Here is a 14,945-nt window from a genome sequence, read left to right as displayed (position 1 = left end):
CTAATGTTTTTTGCCCTTCGTTTTTTTCAGCTCGACCTAAGGGCTGAATAGGCCCTTAGTATCCAAAAGGTTAGGTGGGCTACTGGGTTACAGGGATAGTGTTGCTAACTTTCTCCTTGGTTCAATTGTTCTGTTTTATTACCTTTGCTCTCGAGTTGCCATGTATCTTTATGATACCGCCACGTGGTTCAAGTCCGAGTAATGATCAATAACCCAATACACCGATTAGTAAGATTCAAATCAAAGCACATTTATTATACACAGTAATCGCTACTCATGCACAGATTCTACGTCTCAGCTACTTCTACAACTAACAGGCCTATACTTAACTTCGGACTGGCTCACCAAGTCAGGGGAACAAATGGCCTTTCGTTCGGGTTCTGAGTCTGCGGGATTCGAAGTTGGTACGGACTGGTAGCTAGGAGCACCTATCTCGTAGCGAGCGTTGAATTAAGACTTACTTCGTTCGGTGGTCACTGCACACCGGTCACGGTCAATGTTGGTTCGTGTTGCTGGGTGACCCGGGCAGGACAAAGAGGTGAAGAGAGCGATTTGAACTTGGGGCTTAACTCTTATAGTTCCCAGGGGCTTCCCGCCTTTCAGAGCGGACCCTGTACCTGGTCCCAAGTGATTGGACTTTGTCCCAATCGCTTGGTTCGATTTCTCCAATGCTGGAGCGGTTCCCTGATCGATGGGCGGTCTTGAGGTGCTCGTTCACCTCCTTTGTGTTGGCTCCTGCTGGCGCCGGGGAGTCTGGCTTTGCTTCGTGTGTCCCAAATGTAACTTATTGTTCCCGGGGATTGCTCATCAGTATGCAGATGGCTGCTACATTGTTATGGTGATGGTCGCTGTATCGATGTTGTCTGGCCCTTTGCAGAGTTTTAATACACAGCAAACCTGCACCTGCCAGTTTCTGTCTTGTTGGCTGACTTTCCCATTCGCCATTTTAAATCGGGTGTTGGCCAATTTAGGTGGCTACAATAGGGTGGAGGCAGGGGCTTAACTGTGGTGCTCTTTCCAAGGGCCGGTGCAGACTCGATGGGCCGAATGGCCTCCTTCTGCAATATAAATTCGATGATTCTATACAGATTCCATTTTGTCAGAGCTAATATCCTTCTTCACTGTTGTGTTAATTTCCTCTTTAACCAGCACTGCAACTCCACCGTCTTTTCCTTTTGTCTGTCCTTCCGAAATACTGAATATCCCTGGATGTTCAGTTACCATCCCTGCTCACTCTGCAGCCATGTCTCTGTAATCCCAATTATATCATCCACATTTATATCTATTTGGGTGATTAGTTCATCCACTTTATTGTGAATGCTCCACGCATTAAGGCACCAAGCCATTAGTTATCCTGCTCCCAATATTTTTCACTGTGGCCCTGTTTTAATTTGGCCCTTGGGATCTCTGTCAATCATTTTTCCTATTCCCCTTTCTGTAATTTGCCCTTGTTTCCTCCTCCTCTGACTCCTTGCATTGGTTCCCATCCCCAACCCTCCCCAACCACTCTAGCAAATAATCCTCCTTGGACATCAGTTCTGGTCCAGTTTGTACAGGTCCCACCTCACCCAGAGCTGGCCCCACTGTCCCAGGACTCTGAAACCCTCCCCCTCTCGCCATCTCTTCAACCACGTATCCATCCAATATATCCTGCCATTTCTACTCTGACTAGCACCTGGGATGTATAATCCTAACATCACTACCTTCACGCTCGGCTTCTCAACTTTCTTCCTAACTCCCTATATTCTGCTTTTAGGACCTCATCCCGTTTTTTACCTTTGTCGTTTGTACCAATGTGAACCACAACCACTGGCTGTTCAGCCTCCCCCTCCAGAATGTCCTGTAAACTCTCCGAGACATCCTGGATCCTAGCATCAGGGAGGCAACATACCATCCTGGAGTCTCTTACAACTGAATCCCCTATAACCATTGCATTCCTACACTTTCTACTCCTCCCCTCTGCAGCAGAACTAACTATGGCGTAACGTATTTGGCTGTTGTCGCTTTTTCCTAAGCGGTCATTCCCCTCAACAGTATAAAATGCAGGGGTGGCGCGGTGGCACAGCGGTTAGCACTGCTGCACCGCAACGCTGAGGACCCGGGTTTGATCCTTGACCCAGGTCACTGGCTGTGTGGAGTTTGCACATGCTCCCCGTGTTTGCAAGGGTCTCACCCCTACAACCCAAAGATGTGCAGGGTAGGTGGATTAACCATGCTAGATTGCACCTTAATTGGAAAAAAAAATTAGGTACTCTAAATTTATTTAAAGAAGTATAAAATGTGGTATATCTGTTTTGCAGGAGAATGGCACAGGAGATTTCTGCACTGCCTGCTTAGCTCTCTTGCTGTGCCTGGTGGTTTCCCATTTACTGCCTGCCTGTGGAGTCTTAGCCTGTGGTGTGACCACCTCTCTATACGTGTTATCCACGACACTCTACACCTCACGGATGCTCCACTGTGTCCCCAGCCATTGCTCCAGCCCCAAAATCTGGGCTTCCAGGAGCAATAGCTGGAGATACTTTCTGCACACATGCTGGCCCCGGGCACTGGAAACGTTCCCGGCTTCCCATTTGGAGCAAGAGGAGCAAACTATGTCTTTGAGCTCTCCTGCCATGACTTGCCCCTTTAAATTAAATCTGGGACTTCCGGTTGCGGCTATGCGGAGCTAAGCCGCACGTTCGGCAGCTCCGGCTTGGAACGGACTTTTGGGCTCTTTTCAGGGCCCCCAACGGCACTTTTTTGACGTTTCCCGGTGTGGGAAGGTGTCTACAACAGCTCCCCATCAGTATATGGCTTCAACTAGGAGCGGGGCGACAAAAATGGTGGTGGTGGACCCGAAGAAGGTGCGAGGGAAGAAGGACAAAATGGCGACGGGCGGAGACCAGGCAGCGTGGATGCATTGGGTGGAGGAGCAACAGGAGGGTATCCAGCGCTGCTTCAGAGAGATTAAAGCGGACCTGCTTGAGCCGATGAAGGCTTCTATTGATAAGCTTCTGGAGACACAGACGGCCCACGGGGTGGCGATCCGCGAGGCTCGACAAAAGATCTCTGACAGTGAGGACGAGGCTACACCTGCTGCTGTATGTGCCGGACCTGGTGGGAAGAATGCTGGAGGTAATGAGGATTCTTAGGGAATTCGGGGACTTTTCGTGGTACAATCTCAACATGGGGAATAGTGAGCTGTTCGTAGTTCATCCAGGGGACCAGGAGAGGGGGATTGGCGAGCTCCCACAAAAAAGGGCGGAGAGGAGCTTCAGGTATTTAGGGGTCCAGGTGGCCAGGAGCTGGGGGGCCCTGCATAGGCTTAATTTTACAAGGCTGGTGGAGCAAATGGAGGAGGAGTTCAAGAGGTGGGACGTGATGCCGCTGTCCTTGGCAGATAGGGTGCAGTCAATCAAAATGACGGTGCTTCCAAGATTTTTGTTCCTGTTCCAGTGCCTCCCCGTGTTTATCCCGAAGGCTTTTTTCAGGCGGGTTAACAGGAGTATAATGGGGTTTGTGTGGGCGCGAGGGACTCCGAGGGTGAGAAGGGTGTTCCTGGAGCGGAGTAGAGATAGGGGGTTTGGCGCTGCCCAACCTCTGTGGGTACTACTGGGCCGCCAATGCGACGATGATGCACAAGTGGGTGATGGAGGAAGAGGGGGCTGCATAGAAGAGGCTGGAGATGGTGTCTTGTGTGGGTACGAGTCTGGGGGCGCTGGCAACGGCTCCGCTGCCGCTCCCTCCAAGGAGGTATAGCACGAGCCCGGTGGTGGTGGCTGCCCTCAAAGTTTGGGGGCAGTGGAGGCGGCAGAAGGGGTGAAGGGGGGAAGTTGGGACCTCGGCGTGGACCCCATTACGGGGGAACCACCGGTTCGCCCCAGGAAGAACAGGTGGAGGGTTTGCGGGGTGGCACAGGGCAGGAATACGAAAATTGGGGGACCTGTTTGTGGACAGGAAGTTCGCGAGCCTGGGTGAGCTGGAGGAGAAGTACGGGCTCCCCCCCGGGGAACACCTTCAGGTACTTACAGGTAAGGGCGTTTGCCAGACGGCAGGTGGTGGAATTTCCGCGGCTACGGCCGCACACAGTACAGGACAAGGTGCTCTCGGGGGGGTGGGTGGGAGTGGGGAAGTTCTCGGAAACTTACCAGGTGATGCAGGAGGAGGAAGAGGCCTCGGTGGTGGAGTTGAAAGGTAAGTGGGAGGAAGAGCTGGAAGAGGAGATCGAGGAGGGGACGTGGGCAGATGCCCTAGGGAGGGTGAACTCTTCCTCATCGTGCGTGAGGCTCAGCCTCACACAGTTTAAGGTGCTGCACAGGGCACACATGACCGGGACAAGGATGAGCCGGTTTTTTGGGGGTGAGGACAGGTGTGCTAGGTGCTCAGTGAGCCCAGCAAATCACACCCATATGTTCTGGGCATGCCTAGCGCTGGAGGAATTTTGGAAGGGCGTAGCGAGGACGGTGTCGAGGGTGGTAGGATCCAGGGTCAAACCGGGCTGGGGGCTCGCAATATTTGGGGTGGCAGAGGAGCCGGGAGTGCAGGAGGCGAAAGAGGCCGGAATTCTGGCCTTTGCGTCTCTGGTAGCCCGGCGATGGATTCTTCTTCAGTGGAAGGATGCGAGGCCCCCTAGCGTGAAATCCTGGATCAGTGATATGGCAGGGTTTATTAAGTTGAAGAGGGTGAAATTTGCCTTGAGAGGGTCGGTACAAGGGTTCTTTAGGCGGTGGCAACCGTTCTTAGACTTTCTGGCAGAACGATAGACATTGGTCAATGGCAGCAGCAGCTCAGGGGGCGGGGGGGTGTTTACTTTATTTTTGTTTTTGTTATTTACACTGAAGAGTCTGAGGGGATGTATATACCTGTTGTATTAAGTCGGGGTGTTAATGTTAATTTATTATTTATGTACAGGGGGGGGGTATGGGGGGTTGCTTTTCTAGATTGTGTTTTGTACTTAACCCTGTTGGGTTCTTTTTTTTCATTTTGTTATTGATATTTTATGAAAACCTTGAATAAAAATTATTTTTTTTAAATTTAAAAAAATTAAATCTGTGGAACATTAATCTACAACCATGCTCAGCTGGAAAGGAAATGAATTCCCGGGCCAATGCTGAGGCATCAGTCTCAGATTGATATGACTCGGATTGTGGTGATTGTCCCTTTAAGGACAACACAGCAGAGTAAGAGTCACCTGATCTGTGTGACCAATCAGGACTCAGAGTGGGGAGTCACTCCATGATGAGAAACGTTCCGAGGCAAAAAAACAATTTGGCAGCTCGCTGCAACCATGAGGCTGTTGTACAATTCTTATTATTAAATACTCTTTGTGTTCACTAATAAAGTCTGTGAAAGTGCATTTTCACAGACATGTAAGCTGATGTGGTTATTACTTAATTTAATTAGCGAATACAAACCTCCAAAGCCAAGCGATAGTCTCCTCAATTGCTGAGATTAAGATGATCAGTCCACCACTTAGTAGGAGGGGACACTCCTCGGTAATGTGCAGCATTGTGTCTCTGTACGCAAAGGGCGTTTGTACCGAGACCACCACGGTGGAGCCTGCCTGCACAGGGGCCTTGACCTGTCCTGAACCTGTTTAGAAAAAAACACTCGCATTACAGTAGTTCAAATCCACCCGACAGCCGGTGTTTGTGACAAGGGACTTGTTAGTAACTTGCCGTGTTTCCCATCCCTTGATCCAAAGGGTGTTTGCTGCTAGATCATGCTCAGGAAGGTTGCTCCATATGGGGTGCCGGAGATGTAAGTGGGTTGTGTTGCTAATTGCGTTTCTCTTAATTTGGCTCTGAAATGGCGGCCAATATGGTCTCCTTCCTTAATTCTAATTACGTTCGCTCTAGAGTCGCCAGGTATCTCTCGATACCACCACAAGGTTCAAAACCGAATACTGATCAAAGACTCGATACACCAGTTAGTAAGTTCAAACTCAATGCCCATTTATTTACACACAGTCAAATATACTCATGCATAAAACGCTACAAACTAAACTATCACTACTGCTAAAAGCCTATACTTAGCTTCGGGTGCCCACTCAGTCAGAGGAACAATGGCCATTGTTTGGTTCTGAAGCTGCTGGGGTTGAACTGGTACAGGGGAACAGCTAAGGTCGTCTGTCTAGTAGCGTGCGTTGACCTTGGACTTACTTGTTCTGATGTTGCTGTTGGGCAGGTCTCTCCTCGGTGAGAGCCGGGGCCGCAAGAGAGCGATTCTCTCTTGGGAGATTCTTCTTATACCCAAAAGGGGCTTCGCGTGCTTTTGGCGGGCCTTAAACTTGGCCCCAATTAATTGGGCCGTTTCCCAATCATTCTCATCAATTTCCTCCAATAGAGGGGTGGGTGCCCTGATTGCTGGGTGAGTCCTAGGTGGCCGTTGGCCTGCTTTGTTCTGGTCTCCTCTGGCGCCAGGGTATCTGTCTTGGTATTGTTTACTGAAATGTTACCTTTTAGTTCCCGGGGATGTCTCATTAGTATGGAAATGCTTTGCAGTATCGGTCTTGTCTGGGAGCTATGGCTCCAATCAACAGACAAACCTTGCACCTGCTTGCTTTCTTAGTATTGTCCATTTTCCCTGCAATCTTTGCAAAGTGTCCATTTTGTAATCGGGAAGTGGCCATCCCAGATGGCTACAGTTGAACAGATTATCGTGGAGTGGCAAGTGAGATGCAGCACAGATGGTTTCAACCAGCTTGTAAGTTTCCATCAGTTGGCGGATGTATAATCCGATCCTTGAATAAGCAGGAGGCATTGAAATTAGTGGCGACCTCATTGTCGTGCCTATGGTACAAGCTGGTCTGCAGGTGTCATTGCTAGAAATGGCAAAGCTCTGCAGTTTTCTCCTTACTGGCTGACAGCCTGTGGGTGCAGGCTGGTTGGTCAAGGACCACTGATATGGCTGGTGCTATAACAGTCAGTGCTGATCTTCCCAACATGCCTGCATTCATCTTATACAACTTCAACAGCTTTATAACGTCTTTAGCCCCAGCTAAGCCAATTAGTATTGACAATGCAACTATATAGATGATTCAGCTTTTACATGAAGTCAGCATAAAAGCCAGCACCAGGGTATGCAACGGTGTGTTTACAGTTAATACATGTGTAATACCGAATTACATGAATCTAATTTTCATTTGGCTGCGAAAGAAGCCGGGGAAAATAATTGGACAGACTGCAGAAGAATTAGTCAAATGGGCCGTATCCTTGAAATCCTACTGAAAGTAATCCTACTTAGAAACAAGAATATAATTGAATAAGAAGTCAGTGAAACGCAAAGTGGCTTTCTATCTTGCAAAGCTGCTGGAGAAGGTATCTTTCACATGTAAGTGACACTAGGAGATGGATTTAAGTATGAATATATTTCATAAACTATGGTCATGAATAACTTATTGAATATCTGAAGAACATAAGAACAAATGGGAATGGTCTGAGATCAACAAGAAATTTGTACTGGAACAAAAAAGGTTTTTATAAGGTGACGTACAGACGAATCCCATTTTTAGGTAGTACCATTTTATCACAACTGCTGGTTTTAGGGAATGGATGTGACTGGTTTGTAAAGTGACGGTTGATGCTGGCTTCTCCCCTCAACCACGTGAAGTCACTTGAACCCCTGGAATAGGTTTTCTCCCTGTACGGGAAGATCTCAGAGGTTCTCCTGGATTCATAGAATCCCTACAGTGCAGAAGGAGGTCATTCGGCCCATCGCATCTGCTCCAACCCACTGAAAGGGAACCCTACCTAGGCACAATCCCCCACCCTATCCCTGTAGCCCCAACTAGCGCAATTTAGCTTGGTCAATCCACCTAACCTGCACATCTTTCGACTGTGGGAGGAAACTGGAGAACCCGGAGGAAACCCACGCAGACAGAGAAGAACGTGTAAACTCAGCACAGTTATCCAAGGTCGGAATTGGACCTGGGTCCCTGGTGTTGTGAGGCAGGGAGTGATTAAGGACAAAGACGGGGATAAATTAGCCAATAATCTAGCTGGGGAAACATGAGGCTGGGAAATTAACGGATCTCCTCTCCCCTTAACAATAAAAAAAAATGATGTGTATCTGAAAGGAGGTTAGATCTCAGACCCAGACTAAGACTCAATGTCACTGGTTGTGGGAGCTCCACAATCCCGGGAATGGCCGCGGTGGTGTTCTTTGTGTTGCTTATTTCAGGATGGTTGACGTAGTGCTCACAATACCACAAAATAGCTTTAACTTAAACAGAGCTATAAATTTATTAACACTACTAACTTGGATATAACACGTACTCCTAAAGAATACACAGTTGATTAATAACATCTAAACTACACTCATCTACAGCTTATCTCACTACTGATATAAACTATGATCGGCACTCACTTGCACTATCTATACTTCAGTCTCTCTCTAGTTAGCTCCTGCACACATTTCCCCACAAGGCTTAGTATCACTGCCTTAGAAAGTTATAAATTTAGCTCCCTCTGGTGGCTACTCTCGACACTTCATTAACCCTTGTATTTCTGACAGTTATGATAATACTACAGCCGCTTCCCCGACAGTCGAACTGCCGTAGCTGCTGTCTCCTGACATTTTGCCGGCATGGTCCACCCAGATCTACCATCCGGCGGGGATTTTCCGTTCATCGCCTCCAGTGCACCCCTGGGGTCCTCTGGGTTTTCGAAAGTGATGAAGCCGAAGCCACGGTACATCAAGTCATTGCCACAGGGCTGGGGATATTCTGTCCCAAACACTGTGCAGGTACTTGCACTAGATTTCTGTCTTCCTCAATAATAATGGCCTACAACCTTTATTCAAAATTTACTAAAATGGCCACTCCATGCTTTGGGGTATCCTCCATCACATTATATGCAAACGGGACGGCATTACTGAAAAATAGTATTGACACAGGAATGTCTCCCGCAATGGCAAATAACTGAGACGATTAATGGTGGTGTTCAAGGCAAACAATCAGTCTTCGTCGATGCCATTCTCATTATTTACCGTTTCCCAGTTTAAGTGGCAGACTCTTCTGTGTTATCCAGACCAGTTTGCAATGTTTGCTAGAAGAGAATGGTTGGTCTGCTGCAATGTTCTCCTTTAAAATACATTCTATGAGGTCTATCCTAAAGCTCCCCTCGTCTAACAGACACCAAACAGTACTTGCATACCATGAACTCTAGCCTTTCCACAGAGTCCAACACTTCCTATGCCTCCCTTACATAGGCTGCATCATGCTATAAATTCACATTAATATCACTATGTTCAGCTTTGATGCTGTGTCTCTGCCGATGATGCAGCATGATCGTTGTTCCCACGGATGTAAATGGAGATTTCAATTGCTCGCCAGTCCCACTGCGGGGAATATGGGGGCTAGAAAATTCCAGCCTAAGTGTGGTGGCTGGTGGGAAATTCACTGTGGCCCTGACTGGACGGTGGGGCGGGTGAATACTTGCCAACCTCCATTGCCCAGCTCATTAATTATGCGTCAGCGAGGAGCTGAGCAAATTCCGTGGTGGGGTTGGCAGGAAGACCCCACCCGGCCATTACCTCATAGAAAATCCTGGTGCCATGGTCAAAGGGCACCTGGACAACCATTTACTCGTGCCATGTCAGGAGCCCCGCATTACTCCGACAGAGAATGGAATTTTGACCCCGTGATAATCGTCAGCGAGAAAGGCAACGAGAGTCAGGAAAAGCGATTCTCGCCAGCGAGACCCTGTTTTGTCATTTTCCACGTGCCTGCTGTTGACCTACAAGGTTCCAGCCCAGGAAAGTCAGAAGCCTCATTTTAATACATTATTGTATCATTAGCAAGCCATGCCGCCAGGATTTCCCCTGTCTCTGAGTATTCATTGCGCACTAGTGTGGCGTCACACCAGCGCGATTTAAAATAGTTGTACAAAACCAGGTGAACCTCACCTCCAAAGGGGATATCGGAGATAAGCGTTCAAGTTGCCATCACCCTTCAGGATGACAATAGAGAGGGAGCACCGGAGAGGAAGTGGGGGGACACAGATAAGTTGAACTCGGGGCCTGTGAGTTGGTAGAGTCTCGGCACTTGGGGAAGTGGGGGAGGGGGAGTGGTTGACTCACGCACAGGCCTTAGCAGCCCTTCATTGTTGTGGGGCTCTAAGTCTCAATGGGTCTGGCGGTTTCCTCTTGCTGGGCTTGTGGGCAGCACGATACCACAAGTGATAGCACTGTGGCTTCACAGCGCCAGGGTCCCAGGTTCGATTCCCTGCTGGGTCACTGTCTGTGTGGAGTCTGCATGTTCTCCCCGTGTCTGCGTGGGTTTCCTCCGGGTGCCCTGGTTTCCTCCCACAGATCAAATACGTGCAGGTTAGGTGGATAGGCCATGATAAATTGCCCTTAGTGACCAAAAAAGGTTAGGAGGGGTTATTAGGTTACAGGGATAGGGTGGAAGTGAGGGCTTAAGTGGGTCGGTGCAGACTCGATGGGCCAAATGGCCTCCTTCTGCACTGTATGTTCTATGGTCTATCAACACTGAGGGATTGCTCCTCTGGAGTGGCAGCTGGAAGTTGGTGGTAGAGGATAAGAACAGGGTGAGCACACAGGGCAACATTGAGGTTACAGGGTGGGGTCCCTTGAAATGTCAGGCTGCATGGGCAGAATGGGGGTCTCTGATGAGGGGTGATTACGTGCTACATGAGGGCAGAAGACCCTGACACGGGGCGGGAGGATGGGTGCAGTCAGAATGAACCCTGACCGTCAGGCTGCAAAGTGAAGTCTGCAGGCGTGAACTATCTGGAAGTGCAAAGCCACTGGGCGCGGTTCAGCAAACTCAAGATAAAGGTCCGCTGAACGGCGTCCAGGTGGCAGTGCCAAGGTGCCAGGCTGGTGATGCCAAGGTGGCCAGGTGCCAGGGGGAGTGTCAGTGTACCACCCTGCCCTATCCCCGACTACCCGGGCCTCAAGTCCCCAGCAAGACCCCCCGAGGTGCAATCACGCCTGGTTGACGACTTTCACAGCGCCCGGTTGAGGCCTCGCTGACGGGACCGGTGAATCTCGGGCCCCGGGTGAATTGGATGAACGCATATTTAAATGAGCCTAATTGCTTATTTAAATATGCACACCCGGATCACGTCCAGATCGTGATATGCCGCAAGATTCCGTTGAATCTAATGACATGTTTCGAGTGTCGTGAATCTCGATGCAGGCCTCTCATGAGATTCAAGGGCCTCGTCCTGACACCAAGTCGGGCACGATGAGGCCGCTGAATCAAGCCCAGTGTTTATGGAGGCCAGGCTATGAAGAAATAAATTATGGGTGGCTGGCTGTTTAAATTGGGAGGCTCGTTTAATCCACATCCCTTGATGAGGGTGACGTGTAAGGATGAAGCTGACTGCAAATTGCATTGTTAACATGAATCAGGTGTGCCTTGCCTGCCATAGGGGGAAACCAGTCACCTAATCAGATCCCTGACCTCTCCTTGATGAGTCAAGAATCAATTTAGTCAGCTTTTTGGCTAAAATCAAGTGCAGTACTGCTTCTTGGCCTTTTGGCTAAGATGAGCGTGAGGTCAGGTATAATGCCTGAATCTGGTATGTCTCTCTTGTGGGGACCATGAATTGGATTCAATTTGAATTGGTTTTTGGAGCAGGCAAGGAGATGGATTAGGGGTTTCACCCTGTCCACACTCCGAGTTCTGGCTTTGTAACTCTGATAAAGTAATTTTTTTTAAACATTGCAATGCTTGAGTACGGCACTGATTGGCGCTTCATAGTTAACCTCTTGGGAGCTGAGCTCCCAAGTCCTACACCCACCTCTCCATAACAGATGTTGGCCCCAATGCAAGACAGTAGGATAAAAGCACTCATCAGTCAGCCAGTACGGGATGTGACAGGTATCAGTGCAGCGAACCCCTGTGAGGTTAGAACACAGGTCACTTCAATGCACTCCTTTGCCCTCAGCCCTCACCCTTGGGCAGGGGGGATCATGCAGCCTGCTGATGCTCTGAAGGGTCAATGTGTTTCTGTGATGTTGAGAGGGGAAACTGTGGGGAAACAGCCATTATGTGAGAGAGGAGGGAGTGAGGTTCATTGGAAAGCTGCTCACACAGGGGAATGTGCACAGGTGGATGTCCCAAAACCAGAGAGGGCTGTGGGGCAGGGAATTGTCAGGACTCCTCATAGCTGACAATTTATATTCATCCTTTCAGTTTTTGATTTGAGAGAATCATGGAGCCAGTCGAGCTGGCAATTCTTTTGATAGCTATGGAACAACAGCAGCGACATCAACTTGCAACTGCACGTCCTGTCGAGGATGGGGAGTCTGGCCAGGGTACAGGGCCACTCATAGAGATGGCTCAGAGGAGAAGCTACTGGCCGTGTGCCTACTGGAGGAGATATCAGAGGTGCAGTGCCGGAGAAGACTGCGTCTGTCTCAAGGGGCGGTGGACCATCTATATGAGATGATGCAAGGGTTTGCGCCACATGGACTGGGAGGTCACCCATTGCTTGTGGCCCTGAAAGTCACTGTCACAATGACCTTTTACGCCAGTGGCTCGTTTCAGGCTTGCACGGGTGACCTTTGCGGCATCTCCCCATCTGCCGCATGTAAGTGCATAAAGGGAGGTGACAGATGCGCTACTTACGAGGTCTCACAACTACAACAACTTTGACCAGGACCAACTTTGACCAGGACGCCAGGGCTGTGGGCCCCGCCCGCATAGCTGGCCTGCCCCAGGTGCAGAGTGTCACAGGCTGCACCCACATGGCTCTGCATTCCCCATGGCAACAGGGAGTGCCGCTTGTCAACTGTAAAGGGATTCTGCTCCCTCAATGTCCAGATAGTACGTGAACATGCTATGCGCATAATTCAGGTATGTGCCCTTTTCCTGGAGAGCATTTGTGATCTCTATATCTTTGGACTCTCACAGATACCAGCCATTTTTTAAAAATACATTTAGAGTACGCAATTATTTTTTCCAATTAAGGGGCAATTTAGCGTGGCCAATCCACCTAACCTGCACATCTTTGGGTTGTGGGGATGAAACCCACGCAGACATGGGGAGAATTTACACACGGACAGTGACCCAGGGCCAGGATTCGAACCCGGGTTCTCAGGATAGCAGCCATTTTTGAGGGAGAGCAGTGTCTAGAGGGATGGTTCCTCAGGGACAAAGTGTACCTCTCAGGAGGTGGCTGCTGATGCCAGTGCAAAGGCCCCAAACACCCACTGAGACTCTTTATGAGGCTCACGCTTCAACCCATGCATTTGTTGAGCAGGTGATTGGTCTGCTCAGGATGCGGTTCTGCTGCCTGCACCAGTCCGGCAGAGCCCTCCAGTACAGCCCCAAAAGGTGTCCCACATCATAGAGGCATGCTGCACTCTGCGCAACCTGCAATGGGGCGAGGCTCTGGATGAGAAGGACATGGAGGAGCGCCACATCTCCTCAGATGAGGACGAGGTTGAGGAGGGCAGCGAGGGGAAACCCAAGTAGGAGGCAGAGGAAGGACTTTGGGCAATGGCCAGGGTCCGAATAGGGCACATGGCTCGGGACGCCCTGATTGCTTCCTGCTTTGGGGGTGTCTGGGACGAGGGTGTCAGGACCTATCCCACCATGGGGTCTGACAGCTTTTCCCCTCGATTAAACTTGGAACAAACACTGGGGAGGCAGTCAAATGGTGCACCCCACTGACTGCAGAAATTAGGTTATCGTTGAACTCCACCCAGACGAAAAGACCTCCTTCTCTCTTCACGAAATCACACAGAGCTATTGTGTTGTCAGGAGCAACCCTGATAAAATGGTGCATTTAACTTTTCAATCTTGTCCCTTCGACACTCCTTGTCACATACCAACCTCTCCCCAACACCCATGCCTCACCCAATATACCATTCCTCTCTACTCGTTACCCTGGAACCTCCTCTTGTTACCCTGGACCCAAACATGATCCACCTCCACATGCCTTTTCTCCCTTCAGAGCTGACACCCATTACTATCACCAATCTCATCATGCCTCCTCCCATTAACCAAGCCACCTGTCTTGATGCCCACCGTGATCCACCCAATGATACCTTCACCTACCAGACTCCCACCTGGACCTGCCAACCTATCACATCCCACTCCCCTCTTTCACTGTGACTGTTCTTTCCTACCATCAGTACCGTGGGTTCCCCGGCACTCCACCATCGAGGCCACCTTTTAAGGCATTGCCCCCCACAACTTTCCTGGACAATCCACTTTCCCTGGGCAAACCCTCCCACACCTTGCCCCCCCCCCCCATAAGCCTGCCTTGTCTACCCAACTTGGAGCTGCCTGTGATACAAGCACTCAAGATCCCACAGTGACACTCTTAAAGTTGGCAAGAGCAATGTCTCTGTACCTCAATGTCGTTGACGAAATGACTGCATGGTGTATGCCACTTATGTACCATTGCGGATCAGACCATTTTAATTTTCCACTGGTGGGGCGCTTAATTTGGAGGGTGAACATAATTCCAGTGAGTTGACCTTTTAATGAGCATTCATGGATCAGACCTTCCTTTAACCCACCATCAAAGTCAGAACAAAATTCGAAGCTAATTTTTTGCCGGCAGAAAATTGATTTTTTTTTTCCCATCGTGCCAAATTTAGTGCACCTGCCTGTCACAATTCCCTGCCATTGACAGGAACAGAAAATTCTGCCCAATGACTGCGCTCAAAATCCAGCCAAGGACCCAGTTCCTAGAATGCCCACTGAAGGTTCCTCATGATTAATTACATTTGACCAATGCTATTTTCAAGTGTGTTTTCTTAGCTCCGACAGTACAATCCCTGTGCAGAGTCCGTCAGGCTGTTTCTCCACTGGAGTGGGCCTGGTGTGTCTACCATCTATCTGATAGACCCAGCAGACTGTCATGTTCGTTTTCAGGGCTGGATCTTAGCATATTTAGCTGACGATGATATCAAGCTGCCCAGCAGGCAGACTTTAGGGACCTAAGAATGTAGCTGTTGGTGGGGGCGGTGGGGGGGAGCAT

General features: G+C 49.5%; 1 protein-coding gene across 2 annotated transcripts in view; it reads left to right on the top strand.

The window, feature by feature from the left end:
- Nucleotides 1-14,945, top strand: part of LOC140429718 (neuropeptide FF receptor 2-like) — a 221,121-nt gene that overhangs the window by 194,015 nt on the left and 12,161 nt on the right. The window lies entirely within an intron of this gene.

The sequence above is a fragment of the Scyliorhinus torazame genome, chromosome 9 (assembly GCF_047496885.1).
Source record: "Scyliorhinus torazame isolate Kashiwa2021f chromosome 9, sScyTor2.1, whole genome shotgun sequence".
Lineage (NCBI taxonomy): Eukaryota > Metazoa > Chordata > Chondrichthyes > Carcharhiniformes > Scyliorhinidae > Scyliorhinus > Scyliorhinus torazame.
The sequence above is the reverse complement of the archived record's forward strand: the minus strand, read 5'-3'. Positions and strand labels throughout refer to the sequence as shown.